The 18466-nt window shown below is 37.8% G+C and overlaps 1 protein-coding gene and 1 long non-coding RNA gene across 4 annotated transcripts in view; both read right to left on the reverse strand.

The window, feature by feature from the left end:
- SMYD3 (SET and MYND domain containing 3) overlaps positions 1 to 18466 on the reverse strand; it is a 379637-nt gene that overhangs the window by 183618 nt on the left and 177553 nt on the right. The window lies entirely within an intron of this gene.
- The window catches only part of LOC310897119, a 58872-nt gene continuing 42841 nt past the window's right edge, over positions 2436 to 18466 (reverse strand). Inside the window, exons 2-3 of the long non-coding RNA XR_014582087.1 lie at positions 14704 to 14741; positions 2436 to 2538 (exon numbers count right to left, since the gene is read on the reverse strand). This is a non-coding gene — a long non-coding RNA (uncharacterized lncRNA). The remainder of the gene's footprint in view (positions 2539 to 14703; positions 14742 to 18466) is intronic.

An 18466-nucleotide genomic window follows, 5' to 3' on the forward strand; every position in this document is an offset into this window, starting at 1 on the left:
AATCCTTCACCTTCAAAAATCAAATTGTGTGTTCACTTTTGGAAAGAAACATGAGTGGAATGGAGGAAGTTAAAATAGGGAAGAGCTTTTTAAGACTCTCACACTGGAGTTATCTGAAGTATACAATATCTCAGACTTATCTTAAAATCTGAAGGACTATGGCAAACTACAGCATCTTGAGGAGATAGTTTTACATAGGAAGCAAACAACAATATACACACATTTTACTGGGGGTACTTCAAAGAAATCCTGGGGCACTTGAAAGAAATCAGATGAAGTGATCAGGGTCAGCTAGCATGAGCATCAGAGCTGAGTCTAGAACTAGCACTTCCCAAGCTCCATTTCAGAGCTAGGTTCTCAAGCCTAGTTATGCACATTTACACATAGATGGAAATTCAGTTTCCATCTTTTTATTAAGAACTCATAAGTAGACTTACTGCTGACATATGCTGAATTAACATTTTTGAAAACCCAAATCCTTTTTTAACCACAGAATGAGTTTGGGCAAGGAATAGCTCAAAATTCCCCTGAAATTAATTATTGAATTCATTTTCTTTACAGAGTCTACTGTGAACTGTAGGTAATGCTTTAGAATTCAAAGGTAACAATTCTTGTAAATGTTAGTATATGAGACTCACAGGCCCTGATCCCATTAAAACCGTATCAAATATAAACACTGGAAATAACATTAGAGAAGTTTATAGGATATATTTTTTTTTAATATAATGGTAGAAATAATTTATTGGGAAACTAAAACTTCTTGTTGATTAAGATTATAACAAATACCTCCATACTTTTGGGGAAAGACCAGTCAATGCTATTTTCTTTAGGTGAGACTAGCAATGTCAGTGGGGATAGGAAAAAAATAAATGAATTAAAGACTTTTTTTTTCCCCGAAAGCAAAATTGCTACACTCAAACCTTTCTGCTTTCTGAGAACTTCCGTATTTTTTTTCCTCATTGTTTTACTAAGAATCTCGTTCGCTATCAAACATGATTTCTTACAAAGAATAATAATTTTGGTCAACATGCACATCTAAGAAAATATATCAAAGACATTTCTGTAAGAAGCATCATGAGCAGAGTATGTTTAAGTTTCTCAAACAAAAAGAAAACAAGTCTGATTGAATTCAATGAAACTTTTTTTTTGAGTAAAAAAAAAAACAATTTTGAAAAAAATCACAAAATCTCTTTTATTTTCAGCCAGCCTTAAGGCTGTCATTTATAGGAATACCTCTTAGTGACAGTAAATTTAACAGAAGCTACATTGAGACCAGAAATTAACAGCATCACACAAACCTTCACACAAATCAGTTATCACCAGCTTTAGGTCACTACTGCTGTAGCTACAGTTGTGTTTGCAATGTACAAGACAGGGACCCCACTTGTGAAGCTTTAACAGTCCCCAGCTCTGCAAGCTGGGTGTTGTGTTTTTAAAACATCCTGTTTAAAAACAAAAAAAATATCTTCACCTCTTGTTGACCAGATATTTATACTTTTCATGGATTCACAATTTAGAGTCATTCAGACCCCCGTTCTTATACATAAATAGACCAGAAGGTTAGATATATGTATACATACATATATAAACATAGATATGATTTATATACACATACAGACATATCCCTGTGTACATGGGAATCATCAACACACATACACAATGGATGTGCAATGCAAACGTGAAACTGCAAATGCACATATTGTTTCTTAATAATCCTTCTATCAATTAACTAGAAATTAATACTAAGTACTTAAAATATTTGATGCACGCACTGACAGTCTCCAGGCTTAACCCCGAATCTGAACGGAAGATAATAGTCATAACAACTCCCACTAGCAGTAACCTCCTTCTGTCATTTTTAGCATCCAAAGGGTAAGAAAAAAAATAATCTGAGCCTGGTTTCCTTTCTATATTCTATAGATAGTCATCTCTGGCATCAGCAGACTGAGTCTGGGCTTCACATTGATTTTCTTTTCTTCCTGATGTATACAGTGAAATTGAAGTCCAATGCATTTCTGCTAAATAAGGTTCTTCCTTAGCTAATAGCAAACTATGACAATGGTCTGCAAAGAAATGGGGAAATGGAAGCAGTCTTTTTTTAAAAAAAAATCACCAACAGCATCTGTGAATTTATAACTGTCAATAAAACTGCTGAGGTTTTTATATGCACATTAAGAACATGCTTCAGTGTAAAATGGGATTCTTAATTCTTTTCACAGAGCATTAAATCATATTTAAGATTAAAAAATAAATCCTTGATCAGCTACTGACAAGTCCCCTCCCCATCTAGGACATTCTGTTCTGTGTGTGTGTACATTGTGGACTTCAATGACAAACTAATTGCTAAAGGTTCTTCTTGAAGAAAAATACAAAACACTAGAGCGTGACTATAAAACATATGTTGTTCTTTATTTATGGCAAGAATGACTCCAGAAGTTTTATGTGTTTTCTTGTAACACCAGTGAGATGTGTTTCAAAAGGAAAGTAATTCAGAGGTAGAAGATGGTGCAGGACAAGGCTTGAAGCTCCTTCAGATACCTGGGAAAACATTTACTGATTACTTCATGAGAGACCATAGTATAGCCTGTGAGGACAAAATAATGAACTTGTGAAGAAGTATCCAACCCCTTTTTTACCCCCAGCCACCCACCCTTGGGAAACCAGCAATACCAATACCTGGGACTCTTGAAAACTACACATAGGCAAAGTGTTTCTCAGTTTCCTGGTGCGCACCACGGCCACCTCTTACCCTTACTTATATTTCATCCTACCCCTTGGAAGTAAGACGGAACTGAGAGTAATAATTATGAGCAACCATCAGAACCTCTCCAGTACTATTGGTAGGTAGGATTCTCTATCCTATGGTTGTTGCTAAAAAAAAAAATTGTTACTGCCAAAAATCTTCTGTAATTAGGGCTATATATTCCATGCATTTATTTTATATTATTAGCTAAATATTTTTACATAATAGTGGGTCATCCTTTCAGTGGGAATTAGACTATGACTTACAGTGTCTTAATCAGATGTCTGTGAAAGGCAAAATCACGATAATTTTGTGGCACAGCCAACACTCAGCTAGTCAAATTCAGCAGCCTAATTTGGTGTCCTGGTGTAAGGACTTGACTGAGTTCAGCATCTAGTTCAACAACAGGAACAAATAAGCATTGCCAAGCAGCTCCGGCAGTTGCCCTTCCACTACTACCAGATGACAGCACCCACCGAGGGCAACTGGGGCCCCACAGGAGCCTGGCCGTGCCATGTTGCCATCCTGCTGCCCTAGGCCCAGTCCTCCACTCCCAGGACCTTAAACACCACTTGTGCCCCAAGCTGGGGGTTTTCCAAACAGGTTGCAACCCTCAGGCCTGCAGCAGCCCCGTCCTCCCCCACCACAATGCGCAGGCACAGCAGCGTGAGAAGGGGCAATGTACCTTCAGCTTCTGGGCCTTCATCAGAGAAAATGGCAGCTTGAGTAACCAGTTGTTACTCAGCTAGTTTCTGATGAAGTGCTACCACCACACACTGCTACACAAAGAGCATGTGTGATGGCGAGTGATTAATTACACCCTGGAAAAACCTAATAAGAGACTCATATTTAAAATACTTTATGGCAACTATTATTTTTTTCCTTCTAATTATCAGAGTAGAGATGGAGTAATGCAGCCTTCACCTCAAATTTGCTTATTTTTGTTTTTCCTTTCCTCTATCCTATTGCTTTGTCAATGTAAAACCTCCTTGTCTCCTCCCTAATGTTGATTTGTAATCTAGGGGCTTTGCTGTATCTGGCATTTTTCACAGGGCTGATGTTAAGTGTTGGTTCTTCACAACAACCACCCTTCCGTTTTTAATTCATAAAAGATAAAGTGTCTCCAGGCTGAAAAAGAAAGGAAAAAACTTGAATTTTGTCAAAAATATATACTTCAAACTTTTTTTTTCTTCCAGAAACAGCTGTCTCAGGAAATTTGGATCATTTTATTTCCATCACATTTCCAAGCAAATGGGTTTTAATATTGGACTATCTCAGGGATTCATTTTCAGAGGCTCAAAATGCTAAGCAGAAATACCTCACTTTTGAGAAGTGCTGAGCAGCTACGACTGAGTGCTGAAAACCAGTAGCAGCTGTACAGCCACAACAACACTGAAAACTCATACCTATGTTGACTAACTTCAGGAAACTACATCTTGATACCATCCCAGACAGAAACACAACTTTTTGCCCTGCCAACCTTTTTGACAAGCATGGACAGCATCGGGTTCTAAACGTGACTTTACCCAGAAATAAATGGAATGAGTATTTGACAAAAAGCCTTGCTTTTCTGTGCTGGATCATGAGCAAGTCCAAAACCAGTTCTCAACCTCCTGAAAAATACTCAACTGTAAGCACTAGCCAGCAGCAGAACTTCAGCAGTGGTTCCTAACTGCTGAAGGAATATCATTCATATTGATGGAAAGTTTCATACTGATCAAATATAGCAGAAGCCTGTTTAATCTTTCATTAATTTTAATGTACCACAACAGATTTCAAGGAACATTGCATCTTGTTGTTATCATATAACAGTATTGTGTAAAGAAATGAAAAAAAGGAACCTACTTCTAAATTCTGACTACTCCTTTATGGTCTAACTTAATGCTACTTTCCAAAGCCAAACTATTCTCAATCTTTATTTTACACAGATGAAAACTGACCAAAGTAAGACTGGAAAAAAAGAAACTCTGAGGAATCTAATCTATGTGTCACTAAATGTACTTATACCTTTCCCAAATGAGAGAAAACAAACATATTCTATTAGCACATATAATATTCATATTATTAAATGTAATTGTTTTCAGGAAAATGCAATCATTTCAGTAGTTCTTAAAATTATTTTCAAGTTTGCAGCAAGTCTATGCATCTCTGCTTTAGCTGCTGAAGTGCAGTGGCAACAACTGGCTTAGCAGACAGCTGTGTGTGCATTGCAGAGTTACAGACACTGTGCTAGCTTATTAATTCACATGTGAGGAAGAAGACAAACTGTTCAAGAACAATTACTTTGTCTTTTACCACTCCTGTTGGTGGTAGCTGCATCCAAAGCACTTAAAATGCCATCTATTTGCTGCCATCTAAAACTATATGTCAGAATAAAACTAGATAAGCACAGACACCTATCATAAGTGTATTTGCCTTTGCAAGCCTGATGGGAGGGTGCAAGCCTCATTTTTTGCTGGAAATGAGCATGGTGAGTTCTGCTGTTTCGTCTCTTGAAATATGATTCACACATGAAATATGGTATTCTCAGGAATGAGGACTGTAATGATGCTTTATTGTCTGAGAAAGCCACATGCCCCCAGAGAATGTATGTCATAAGCCGCAAGCAAGGCTGGTGGAGCAGACTTTATTTAGGCTCTAATAAAAGAGGTGGAAAAGAGGAGCTCAAAAAACACCGGGACAAAAGATGCTTTTGTTAGATGTTGAGATGAAACTGAATCAAAATGTGTTCACAGTTATAATTTCTTCTAGAACTGGGAAAACTGCCAGTAGGAATAGCATGATTTTACTTTCCAGTGGCACTGCAATTCTTATTCCTATCAAAGAAAGCTTTAAAAAAAAAAAAAGCCAAGTTATTTCATTAGGAGATGCAGCTAATTTGCAGGCATGGTAATTTTCCCCCTACAAAATTGTATAATGAGCTTTAAACTGACTAAATAAAGGGTCTCTTCTCCTAAGTGATTGTGCTTAATTTACACAGGAATTAATGGTGACTGGACCTCCTTTCAGAATAGCTTTAAAAGAGCTGCATTACAAAAACAACTTCGACAGCTTTGAAACAATACTAATAGTCAATGAAGTCAAAAATACTCAAAACAGTGCTTATATATAGGTGTCTTCACAAATACTTTTTACAAGAGACAAACATAACCATTAAAGCAGGTATCAGAATCCAGCAAACTTATAATGCCGATTTTATATTGTTACTTGGGAATTATGCTGGTAGACAGTACAGAAAAGCCTAAATAAACAGATGGACAGACATTTCAGGAAGGTATACTTTTATCTTTAAGAATTGCTCTCAGTGTATTCAGTGCTATTTGCTGTTGCAGTTTTTTGTTTTTGTTTTGTTTATCATTGATTAATGTGTCTAAAGAATGGAAAGAATGGTTTGTAGAGAAGCCTTGAAATATGTAGCCCAATTTTCATGTAGTTAAGCAGTACGTACAAAACTTCAGCATTTCCAAAACTCAGGTATTTGAGGATACTTATATAGAAGCTAGATGTCAGAAACCTTGTTTATGGTCTCACAACAGTATGAGGCATGCCTCACAAATAGAGTTTGTCCCTGGCAAGTTACTTAGAGAAATTAAAATTCCTATTCCAGTTACCAAAAGATGTTGACCCTGAGATTGTGGAAGCAGAAATACATTCGGAAGTTTTAGTTCAGAATACCTCCCTTTTTTCCTTTGTATTGTAGGAACACCTAGTTATCTTTTTAATATATCATAAAAATGAGATTTGTAAAATTTCAAGTTTGAAAGCGGCCATTAAATCATGTAGCCCATCCTCCTTTATCATAATGTTTCATAAGAGGTCTACAGATAATATAGAATCAGTGACATCTGTGAAAACAATTAACAAAATCTAAGCCAAAATATTGTTAACAATACAAAACTATACCTTGCTATCATAGCAGCTTGATTAACTTACAAGAAATGAAAGGAAAATTATTTTTAAAGTTAAGAACGATTTCAAAAGAGAAATAAAAATGAATCAGTGAAAATATAATGCTTGGGAACCTAGTACATCATGGTTGTGAAACCAGTATTTCCTCCGATCAAAATATGAATGAAGCAGCGTTTTTAAACACATCATCACCATCTACTGGACACCAGGGAAAATGCAGATCAGAAACGAGACCAAGCAAACGGACACCTGGGGCTGTCCGGTCCATCAGGAAATCCTGTAAAGGCTTCTTGCCTACATCCTTACTTCATCCTCCACACACCCACCTGAACACAATCTGACCTTCCTCTCAAGTTTAGAACATAACCAGTCCAAAGGTGTGAAAGTGGATCTGGCAGCTAATGTATATCCCACCACCAAGCCACAAATGCAATTTTAGTCTTACGCCTAACATGTACAGCGAACTAAAGCCTGCCACTTCTCTGCCAAGCTACGTGCACATTATTTAGTTTCCAGCAACTTTGACAGAAGGAAACCCTTGGACTGTGTTCATGATGCAAACTTATATGGGCTTCCTGAAAATGTTTTATCCCCTCTCCCCCCGTCTGGAAGCCATTTGCTCACTTTGGAGCTGAATTTAAAGCCTGGAAAAGATGGAGGACAGCTAACAAGAATAAAGGATTTGACAGTGGCAGTGGTTTTCTCTGATACAGAAGTCTCCACTTCATCTTACAGAAATCCATCAGTATGTGGGTGGAAACATCTGCTTCTGAAATAACTTCACATCCATATGATGTACGTGTGTGATTAGATCCAATGGATTCAGAAGGAGTATATGCCACTTGAATACAAATGCAGTAAAGCACCTGTGAATATGCTTTTAAAATCAGAACCAGTATTTTCTGAGTTGACACAAACCATTTAAAATAAATTACATAATAAGCACTATCAAAGAACACAAAATGAACTTATTAATACCTACAAAATGATGAGTGACAACGTGGTGACAATATTTCCACTCAAAGTCTGGACATCATCATAACTCATGCAACCAGTTCACAGCAGAGAGTTAGATCACACACAAATTTTGCATGACTGCACAATGCAGTAGCATCACAATGGCACTGGCCACCTATGAAGGAGTAAGTAAGGAGAAGGAGGAGGAATAGTAAGTAAGTAAGGAGGAGGAGTAATCCACTGTTAGCTTTCCTCCTCCCTGTCCCAGATCAGGTTTGTGAAGCCTATGTAGGCCAAGGAGGCCATGAGAACAGCCACAGCTCCCAGAAGCTGGGTGAGCACCCCCTTACAGAGCCCATCCTACTCTATGGGGCTGCAAACTGGTGCTTGTTGTTTTTCCGGATACTGCACACACTGAGCACTGGCCTGGGACGTTATGGGCATATGGGAACTATTGCTCAACCTGTTTGGCTTTGCAGAGTGACCTCAGCCCAGACATTTCACCCCTCCATCCTCTCATTTCCCCACACAGAAATGGAGTAATGACAGTAACCTCCCTTGGGTAACAGTTTGAGATTGTTATTTATAAGAGGAAATTATTATTGCTGTAATTAAATTCCTATCAACTTCATTCCATATGTGAAGAGCAATGGCTCAGGAGCAATTTTTTAACCTGTCTGTAGCATTACTAATTGAAAAAAAAAAATGTTGTTATGGTCTATGAATGCATTTTGTTTATTTTTGGTTTTACAGTGCACTCATCTCCTCTGCTTTTTTATTTATTTTTTTCCCCAGGCAGATTTTCTCTTTTCAGTCACTGACAGCCTTCCTTCCTAACACTACCACACCGGGTTACACTTGTCATATGAGAAAGTTCATAGCATTTTCCCCCAGAATTCAGCAACACTCGACTTCTTTCAGCAATGTCATGAGCTCAGTCATTATGTTGTTACTCAACACTCTCAGCTGGCATACAGAAAGGTGTATAAGCTTTTCACAGTGCCTAGAACAGTATATTACCAAAACCCATGGCAGCCTTATTTCATTTTCCGAAGTATTCAAAAGAGCAAGACACAGCAACAATGACACAACACAACCAGCCGCTCTGATTTTTCTGGAGATTAATGACCATCTGTGAGGAAACGGGGGCAAAGGTTTATTTATCAGCCATTAACTCCAAAGACTCATTTCTTGCTTTGGAATTATTCTTCAGGGCATGTGGAAAAGGTGCAGCACATCAGTACACAGCTCTCTGGAGTGCTCAACACACAGCTCTGACCCTGAAACTGAAGGAAGAGGTTCATGCATCTCTTCTGTTAACACAAGGATCCTGACTAATCTTTGCAGATTCAATCAACAACTGGGTTTTTCAAATAAAATATGTATGAATACATTTAAAAACTGAGCAGAAAATCCATTTCATAATTCTCAGCTTTGCCAATTTCTTACTAAACAGGCATCTTTCTCATCTGCAGAATGATGCACATTTCTGCTATATTTTATCAGTACCAAGCACAATGAAAAGAGTGAAGATTTTATGCAGGAACTGTATTGGTATTAATCATAAAAGTAACACAGTGCCTTGGTCTAACAAAAAGATGTTTCAACTCCATAAATTAGTAAGGGCCCATAAGGCATATATGGTCACACTGGCTAGGTATATGTTTTCAGGCATTACAGACAAATAGTAACAGTTCAGTAGAGGGAAAAAAAAATAGTGCTGTCATCCCTACTGTAAATACTTCAGATTTTTCTATGTCTTTGTTTAAACTTCAGACTAGCTCTGCTTGGGTGTCTTGGCCTGAAGCCCTCTTGCACCTGGAGTGCATTCAGGACTCCCAGAGCACATTTTCCAGTTTAGTTTCATCGAAAACACAAGATCATGCACTCCAGGACTACTGCTCAACTAAAACCAACCAAAGGGGAAATTCACTTCAGAGGTGCACTGCTGGTCTGAATTAAAACATGAATATAGATACACTTGTTGAGACACACTGATTTTTTGTGGCCCATTACATTTTGAGAAATTAATATATATCAGTAATAACCACACAAAAGCTCATTGCAGTGATAAGAGTTTGTATGTGTTGTTGTAAGAAAAGACACTGACTAAAACCCACAGGACTTATGGCATATATATGCTGAGTTGTTTCCTTCCACATAAAGCTAAATCATTGTCAGACTTTGTTTCAGCATACCTTACCATATCAGCAGGTACATCTACACTGCAGTTTTCTTACCCTCTCTTTCCGAGATCCTTGCTACTTTTATTGTCAAAAAGCACGCCAAACTGTACATGTCAGTTACTCACAGGCCTGGAGTAAAGAGCATGGGGTACCAGGCTTGGACAGAGTACCACGGACACCAGCATCCCTACCTACAACCAGTCTGCAACGTTTGGCTAAAGGATGAGGTCCTGCTCTCATGAACATTACTGAGCAATACTGATGCAGAGAGGACCTGAGCAGTGCCAGGGTCCAGGCACCCTGGTGTTTTAAGTGGTGTGTGGGCACCACACCAGTTGGTTCTAGTTTGCAACCTGACACTTACAGCTTCAAAGTCAAGTTAGGAAAATGGTTGTTGTTTTGGAAGCATTACAAAGCACACACAAAAAATATACGCTTAAATAATAATAATAGTAAATTTGGCCCAATGAACCATTTTGATCAGCACTACAACTTAGCAGCACCTGACTGCTCAGTGACAGTACCTTTGCACTACCAGCTCAGCCTGTAGACAAGTACCCAGCATCAAAGTCACCAAGTTAGCATTAATTTGCAACCTTTTGGAAAGAGCCTGCAGACAGTAAAAAGGATGAAAGTCATGAAACAGCCTCCCCTACACCCAGATGTTGTCCCTGAGATCTGCTTCCTGACGCATATGACAAAACAGCACAGAGAAATTGTCACTGGCACTCTCCTTTAAATGGTGTTTGCTCCTTTAATCTGGCAATTGGGAACTTTAAAAAATATCAGACTGAGACCCTTCCACACTCAGGAAACCAGTCATGCTTATCCCTGTTTTACACAAGTTTTAACATTTAGACTAATCAAAACCATGTTAGTTTTCAAGAATGCTAAATGAAATATCAGGAAACAATTAAAACAATAGTAGTAACCTGTTACATTTCTACAGCTACCAAGCTACAAAACCTCTGATCAATTCCTTCATCTTCCACAAGATCAATCCTCCCAGAAGTTATTCTCTGATATGAAAGTAGGATTTAAAATTTTGGGATGGAAGAAATTGGTGCCTTGTCCTCTTGCTATACGAAATACCCCTTTTGCTCTCATCTTTCCTCAAACTTTTCAAAAAGCCTAGTGAAAGTAACAGCTTGAGAGAGCTTCATCCCTTGTGATTGTACAGGCTATAGCAAGCTCACAGTTCATTTTGATAAAGGTTTGTACAACTGTGAAGTTCCAAAAGATTGACAAAGCACACAAAGATGCCATGTGTACACTGAGGTTTATATACAGGCTTGATCCTCCCCAGCTACATCAAGAATGGCACAGCAGCCACTTCGGTTGTTAACACCTTTCACACTCCCAAAATAGCACGTGAATTTTTCATGTTATATATTCCATCGTCTGCAGCTAGCAGAAAATTTTGAGAGGAACCCCAAGACTGTTAAAGTCATTTTTTCAGTCTGATGGTATTAGTAAAGGGCTACTAGGAAAAGCTTAGTTGTAGAGAAGATGGCCTACAGAAAACTGTGTTGAAACACTGAAGGTCAGGAGATAAAATGTCAATAGACTTTACGTTATCACAAATGAGTTCAAATGTCCTTCACAGTTTACATGAGTTTTCTGTCAACTCCAATGCGATGTTATGTATTCTTCCAGAGAGACAGATGTACCATGGCTATGAAATACAACTTATTTAAGATACAAGAGCTAGCAATAGTCTTGGGGCCAAATACACTAAAGGAGAAGTTCATGTTTTAATACCAGTTAACACATTAGTTCCCAAACATAAATATATCAGGGTAACTCACTGAGAACAGATAGTCATAGATAAATACCTCAGACAGACACTGCTTTTATTCATTCCTTCACTGAAGAAACCATAGCAATGAAAGAGTTATAAAACACTGAATGTGACAGTTGCTTGTTAAAATGGAGTCACACAGAGATGAACCGGTATTTGATTGTTATTTTAATAAATTCATAATCTAGCTGCTTTACTCAGATAAGACATGAAATAGGATGTGCTGGATTCAGTGTAATTATTTCTATTAAAACAACCTGCTTATGGTTTTTGCTGCTATATCAGAGTCAGTCCCTGCCATAAGAAGCCAATAGGAGATCTAATCTTGACTGCCTGTAAAAGGGAGGTACTCTACAACTACTGAGACAAAGGAAACAGCACCATTATTTCCACTGACGTTCAGCATTTTACATAACTTTTTTTATTAAGAGTAATGGTGACAATACTTTTGGGAAAACTTAAAGCCAAATTAAATTTTTAGCCAATTTAATTTAAAGCCAATTAAATTTTTAGATTAAAGCCAAATTAAATACGACCAGAATTCGTATTGTTTCATAACAAAGAATACAACAGCAAAACAGATACTAAAGGAAGATAGCAAAGTTCAATAGTGCATGAACTTTTTATGGTGAAAGGACTGGTGATTGTGGCTGCTTCTTGCTATCAGTGGAAATAAGAACAGACCGGTCTTCCTTTCCCACACACTCACAGTCAGAAAGCCTGAGGAAGGTGCATAGCAGCGCCCATACCAGACCACAGTACACAGATTAATAAAGGGTGATCTTTCTATCTTCAATTAATAGGCATATCCAGAATAGGAAGTAAAAAACACTTTCTGAGAGGACAATTCTTCATGAGTTTCTTTGAAGAATTAATTTATTTTCAACAGTTCCAGCACAGAAGCTCCCAGATAAAAGGAAAAATAATTCTAGAAATATGTTCATAAACTAAAAAAGTTCATTCACTAGTCACTTTCATGCACGTAAGGCATTGGCTTGGCTAAGATCATTTCCAACAACACAAAAAAACATAGTTGCCTACAAGAAATTTTTAAAACATTATTTTTATCTCATTCCAAACAATGAGTCTTTTGGAAAATTTGCAGAAAATGTATTCAACACTTTAACAAGTAAGAGATATTGGGAACTACAGCATATTTTTCATGCATAATCTTCATACATCCAGGTCCTCACTTTAAATGTAAAACTCATTGTGTAGGTGCAATGGATATATTTTTAATAAGGATGATTCGTTTACTCTATTTTTTCTTCTTATTACACCAAAAAAGTCTCACTTGTTACTATTTCCAACATATTCACAGAACAGAATTTGAATTGAACCACTACAAATGTCCATATTTCTACAACTTTTCTGGAAACATGGCCTCAGAAACAATAAGCGGAACTGCATGCTACAAATTTCTGAGACCACAATACCCTAAGATCTATTTTTGCATCTGACCTGCTTATATAATATACCGTGTTTCCACTGGAAGGTGGAAAAATATGCTAGGAAATATGTTCAATGTTGGGAAAACATATTGAAAGTTACGTAAAAAGTACAATACAAATACCAAAATAAAGTATGTCCAAGTCAATTAGCACCAGGGTTATTTTCTTTTTTACTGCTGTTCAGAGGTAACCTTTTCATTCAAAAAGACTGCTAGTGCTTTCAGCTATGATAACCACAGTGTAATCAGCAGTTTCATCTTTAATTTCTTAATTCAAGGCTTAACATGAGGCATCAGATCTAGGAAATCAGCTCTTGAAACCCTTCTGCTGGACCTCAAGCTGAGACCGCCAGGATAAGCCCCCAAGAGGCCCCCCCCCACTCCAGACTGGGCAGAGCAAAGAAGAAAACAAATGACAAGTAATCCATTCAGTCTTATTATTTGACCATACCAGTCCTGTAGCATGCCATCAAAAATTTAAATTATGGAAACACAGCAATCTACCCAACTTTTCACAGAAAGGTAAAATAGAGATGCAGAATAATAATGGTGTCTCAAGGGGCAGAAGGAATTCAGATTTGACCTCTGGAGAAAATACGCAACTCCGCATCCAGGCTTGAGTCTGGAGAAATTTAGCAGACATCTTATATCCCTGTTGGTCTGTATTTAAATAAATCTACCTTACTTTTGCATGTACATGCACAAGTACAAACAAGAAAAATCTTTAGGAAGAAAATGATAGTTGACATAGAGCAATAATGCTCTGGCAACACATTTTACAAAAGATGACAGGGAGCAAGCAGCACAACTAAGGGAAACCTCTGGAGAAGATGCCATGGGAAAATAAGAAAATATATTCAAAGAAAATGAGCTAATTAAGCCACTGGTATAACAAATACATTTGAATGAAAGTAGACTAGATCATAAACTTACGGGTGTTGTCAAGGTATGGTAAGGATGAAAGAAAGCCTCTGTGACTATGGAGGGCTGAGTTGTGTGATCAGTTGAAGAGAACAATATGAATTCAAAATAAAAAATGCTCCAGGAAAAAAAAATGGGACATACAAAGAGAAGAAAGGAGAAGATATTGGCAAAAAAAGGTAAGAATTGTATGTAGTCTAAAAATAGCAAAAACTTCTACAAAATTAAAACTATGAGGAGGAAAAACATAGTGACTTTTTCTAAGGGGGTCAAATGCTCAAGCAATGCCAAGTGCTGAGAGTCTGTCAGTCTTACCACAAGAAAAAATTTACCATATACATAGTTTAAATTCCAAACATTGCAGCACAAAGCTGTTACACCTCTCACGCTATAACAACAATATAATAACTGACTCTGAAGAGGCTGGAAAGTAAAAAAACACTAAAAATGGACGAATTAAATTTTAAAATATGCTTGGACAGCAACTAAATACCATACTAAGGCTTAAAACTAATGGGAAAAACAAATGCTGTGTTAGAAAAACAGGTTTATTTTATAATGCGTGCACTCCCATAGAGGACACTGAGCACTGTCAGAGCCCTGCTAGTGACCTGGGACATGTCGTAATTTCAGGCTTAGCACCTGAAACAAATCTTATTGCATGACTAACTTTTATGCTTTAAAGAACAAAACACAAGTTTAATTTCAGTTTTTGCTAAATATAAAATACACTTACCATAAACTGTTGATAAATAGGTGCTAATTGCTACTTACCTGCAAAACAAATAAAACAAACGAGTTACTTAAACATGTAATATACTAGCTAGGGAAGTGGTATCATTTAGGTGGCTTGTTTAATCATTCCTATGATTAAAAAAAAGGAATGAATCAAGGATTTATTAAGAAGGGAACTCAAATTACAAGTTTCAGGTGATGTTTCCACTGTGATGGACTGCGCGAAGTTCAGTCTCAGCAAAATTGCCTTATGACTTGAATTTCACTGTCCCCAAGGAGGTGATGAGACCCCTGAGCCAAAGCTCTTTGCCCAAGGACCTGTTTGCTTTGCTTCTCGGCATTGCTTCTCTTCCATGTAAGATAAGCCTCTGTAATACAGGATACACGCTCCTTAAGATGTACACCCTCTAGCAACTTTATTTTCTGGGCTAAATGCATTTTCACAAAATTAAAGAAATTGCTGAGTTCAGTGTTATTTGAAATAAAAATATCAAACAAGGAGATAAATAAAGGGATAATCCATGCTTCATTGGATCAATCTTACAATTAAACTGTTCTCAGTAATGACAACGGTAGACACCACAGCTTATTACAGCAGTCACTCTGTTATTGTGGTACTTGCTCACAGATACAACAGACTGAGGTTAATGGAGTTAATAGGTTGTTCATCTAAACCCAAAGTTCATAGAAAATTGTCTGAATACTCTAGAATCTGGCATCCTTGGCACTGCTATATCAAATGTCGTGCTATTTATTCCTTAAATCAAAAAAAAAAAGTAGTATGACGATACCACAAAGTTTTGAATATACCTACAGGCCACACATGTACTAAATTCACATTTCTGCAACGTATACACAGTGTCCAAAGACTAAATTCACAAACCCACTCTGCGTTCACATTGAGGTCCTGGCAGCTTCCACAACAGACAAGACTGACTAGTGGACAAAAAAAGCATTTAGAAATATCAACTGTCACAGTTCACCATGGCAAAAAATAAGTTCACCAAAAAAAATTAATAATAATCAAAACCAAAACATATTTTGGGAAGAAATAAAAATTGGAAAACAAAAACAAACAACAAACCACTGGGGTGAAAACAGAAGCGGCAGTGCAGCCTTAAAAATTGCAAGACATTCACCCAGGTAGCTTTGCCATTGATTATTCCTGGATTCTAGTTGATTAACTTAGGCAGATTCTTATTAAATGCATTTCATCTCTGCTCAAAATTCAAAACAGCTCTTACGTGCAGTCTAAATAGGTCTGGAAGAGGCTCATAGATATGTTCTACTTTTAAGTCAAATTTGTTAGTCAACCATGACAAGAAGTTCTATAAGGCAATCTTTAGATTTCTGACTATAAGCCTAACAGTTATATTTTCATATCCAGAACTCCCCAGTGATGTATATAATGCAATATACTATTCACAATATTATGACACACTTTAATTATCTCCATGGCTGCCAGAAACAATTTTGACCACTGTGATAGACTGGGTACAATCCAAAAGAAACAAAACGAGTATAGATATAAATATATATATATATTCTATATTTATATAGCACACTATATGGAGATTGCACTGACAAGAACTTGAAAGAAGCCAAGGAGAGCTGGAGCTGGGGAAAGGATGATGCCAATTTAATCTTGAAGATTGACAGCTTTGCTTGGGACAAGGAAAGCTGAGCGGATGCTGTGCAGCAAGGGAAAATCACTGTGGAGGAAGAGAAGCTGCAGGAGTAACATATTAAAAATAAATATGGAACTTGAGGGCAAGTTTAATGTAAAGCAAGCCAAGTGCTTTGCTAAAAACGTGGCTTTTGTACTTGTTTTTCAAACTATTACCACAATCATTTTGCTCCCCTTGAGCTAAGTCTCTCAGCAGACATTAAAACAGTTGTAAATGGTAATTAGTATTCAGAAACGTACTTCAACACGGGAAACAGAAACATGCCCTGAGGGGTTCAGCCTCGCTGCTCTGGGACAAGCTCAGCCCCAACACCATCCCTGGGCAAACGGCATCCCAATGCCCCATGCCCCCATGGCTCCAGGGGCTGCAGACATCACTGGTGCCCGCTCCAGCACGAATGTACCCCTGGGAAACATAGGAAGACCAGGAAAGGTGCTGGCAAGTGATGGTAAAGGCCCCGAGTGTCACAGTCACATAGGACTGCAGCCTATGTCGCAGGGTGAGAAGAGGGTCTTCTGGGAAACAGGAAAATTTTGAATTTTTCATTGAATTCACAAACCAATCAGAGGGCAGGAAAATGTCCTACAAAAAGCCAGGAGTCTTCCTTATCTGCCTCAACCTCTCCAATTTGAGCAAGTTCAGGAAACTATTGTTATTTTCCAGGAGATCTGACTGGTGTTTCCACAGGGCTTTTGCTTACATGCTGTTTGTAAGTAACCATGCTCCAAGGCACACTGCTTTAAGGAAGTACCAAACTCTTCAAATATTACATTTCTTCTCCAAAAGAAAGCTGAATGGCAGTTCTGAATCTATTCCTACTCAGCACACAAACAACCAAGTAGATGTGACATGGCTTTGCAGCCTTCACAGACCTGCCATTTTATAGCACCTCACATCTTCTTCCCTCATGCACACTGGACAAGCTCTGCTCAAAGCTGGCCACAGAAACACGTCCAGGATCTGACCCTAAGAACTGGTTTGTACAAAAATTCCATTTCTGTAACAGCTGCTGCCAACATACGATGACAATAAAAAGGCACCAACAGTGCAACCTCATGCCATGCCCTTAAGGATCACTTTCAACAGCTGGCTTGAATCCTGCCATGCACATTTCCCTCCAGGAAGCAGAAATATAATAATTTCAATGATTTATAGAGAGAAGTTGAAAAGCATTCACCAACCTCAGGAAATCAGCAAAAGTTCTATTTTTAGTGGGTTTGGAGAATGAGGGAAAAACAACAGAGACACTGTAGGTGTTGTGTTGGCTTGCTTTCGGAAGCCGTTTATTCACGGAATGGCTAGCTCATCATATAAACCTCCAGGATAGCTGAAAGAGGCTACGCAATGTAGCAAGGATGTGCTTTTGGTCAACAGGCTTTAATTCACTTGTCAGCTGCAAGGAATGAGAATGTTTCCCTAAGTTTTTAACAGGTATGGCAAAGCCACACTGCTACAGACTGCTAGGTCCCCAGTTTCCAGGCTTTTATACGTGCACATTAATCACATTAACAATGTCAATGTCTGCTGAGATATTAAGTAAAAAAGATTTTGCTATTTGCACAATAACCAGGAAAGCTTTTACTATATAGGGTAAGGAGCATCTCTATGGCTCTCCCTCAAGACTCCCAGTCTTCTACTGTAATCCTTCTACTGTAAATCTGCAACATGTAGACTTGACCAAAAATCTTATTAATCCTAACACCCTCCTTTGAGCCCAGAGCTCAGTGTTCTCTCATTACCTGAGCATTTATCATAACAATTCACTTTTTTTCCCCCTAAATATCCTTACTTTTTTTTTTTTTTTTTTTAACTGATAGAGCAAAATCCTATCATTCTTAGTCAAACAGGTGAAAAATAATACACTTAGTTTTGCTAGACCAACGACTGCAGATTTTGGCCTCAAATTCAGAAGCTGACTAGGGAAATTCCTCCTGCCAACAGATGTTTAAGTAATGCTTTGCATTACATGTCTAGCTTAATCTGGGTAAATTCTCATGTGTATTTCAACATTTTTTTCTGATGATAAAAACTCAGTTGATTAGCTTTAGAAAATCTGCATCTCTTCCCTATAAACAA

Source organism: Anser anser (genome assembly GCF_964211835.1).
Source record: "Anser anser genome assembly, chromosome: 3".
NCBI classification, from domain to species: Eukaryota; Metazoa; Chordata; class Aves; order Anseriformes; family Anatidae; genus Anser; species Anser anser.